General features: G+C 46.5%; 3 long non-coding RNA genes across 3 annotated transcripts in view; 1 reads left to right on the top strand and 2 right to left on the bottom strand.

Moving 5' to 3' along the window:
- LOC104911586 overlaps positions 1-1189 on the bottom strand; it is a 25226-nt gene that overhangs the window by 5533 nt on the left and 18504 nt on the right. The window lies entirely within an intron of this gene.
- The window catches only part of LOC109368342, an 18623-nt gene that overhangs the window by 1411 nt on the left and 16023 nt on the right, over positions 1-1189 (bottom strand). The window lies entirely within an intron of this gene.
- The window catches only part of LOC109368340, a 23093-nt gene that overhangs the window by 11067 nt on the left and 10837 nt on the right, over positions 1-1189 (top strand). The window lies entirely within an intron of this gene.

Here is a 1189-nt window from a genome sequence, read left to right as displayed (position 1 = left end):
CTGGATGTGCCCGGCCTTAAATACTTATGTTAATTCCAAAAAGCCATTTAGCAATGAGGAAAGCGAATAAGCCAGCCTATGGATTGTGCCAGGAACCCGAACTTTTCTATTTAGCCTTAAAGAAAAGAGACAAAGAGAAAAGATTAAAAAGGCAGAAGAAATCCCCTGGTCCCCTCCTCCTTATGTACCCCCCGAGCTTCCTGCGGCTCCCCAACTCCCCGTAGCTCCCGAACCTGCCTCTGCACCCCAGGCTCCAGTAGAGGCTCTGGTAGAAGATGAGGGGATAGGGTCTGATGATGCGGAGGAGTCAAATTATCCTGACTCACCTGGACTCCGAAGGAGAACCAGGAGCCAGACCAAACGAAAAAGTTCCAGGGAGGAAAAGTTGTTTTTTCTTCAGGAAAACTTCAAGTAGTCAGAGCCAAGGGTGAACCATTTAAAGTACCAATAATCAAAGGAGTAGAGATAGAAGCACCCTGTAAGTATGGTTTAGGTCCCTTTTTGCTGGTGCCTGAAGCAGAGTCTAATTTGTTGGGAAGGGATTTGATTATTGAATTAGGAGTGAATTTGGAAGTCAGAAACAAGGAGCTGACTGTAAAACTATGCACCCTGACAGTAAAGGATGAGGAACAGATAAATCCTGAGGTGTGGTATACCTCGGATTTGGTGGGGAAATTGGATTTTGCCCCTTCTGAAGTAACCATTAAGAACCCAGAGATCCCTGTAAAGATGAAACAGAACCCTATGTCACAGGAAGGCCGGCAGGGACTTCAACCAGAGATTGGGAGATTAATAGCAAGAGGCTGTTAGAACCCTGTATGTCACCATTCAACACCCCCATGCTACCTGTGAAGAAACCTGATGGCTCATACATGCTAGTGCACGACTTGAGGGAAATAAACAAGCGAACGATCACCCGGTTCCCAGTAGTCGCCAACCCTTATACTCTATTAAGCCAGTTAACACCAGAACTTTAAGTCATAGACTTAAAAGATGCATTCTGGGCCTTCCCCCTTAAGGAGGAATGTCGGGATTATTTTGCCTTTGAATGGGAAGATCCCCGAACCCACAGGGAACAGCAATTAAGGTGGACAGTGCTACCCCAAGGATTCACCCAGTCACCGAATCTGTTTGGTCAAGCACTAGGACAGGTACTGGGCACTTATCAACCAGATCCCCAGGTAACCTT

Source organism: Meleagris gallopavo, chromosome 6 (genome assembly GCF_000146605.3).
Source record: "Meleagris gallopavo isolate NT-WF06-2002-E0010 breed Aviagen turkey brand Nicholas breeding stock chromosome 6, Turkey_5.1, whole genome shotgun sequence".
NCBI classification, from domain to species: Eukaryota; Metazoa; Chordata; class Aves; order Galliformes; family Phasianidae; genus Meleagris; species Meleagris gallopavo.
Note: the sequence above shows the minus strand (reverse complement) of the source record. Positions and strands in the feature narration are given on the sequence as shown.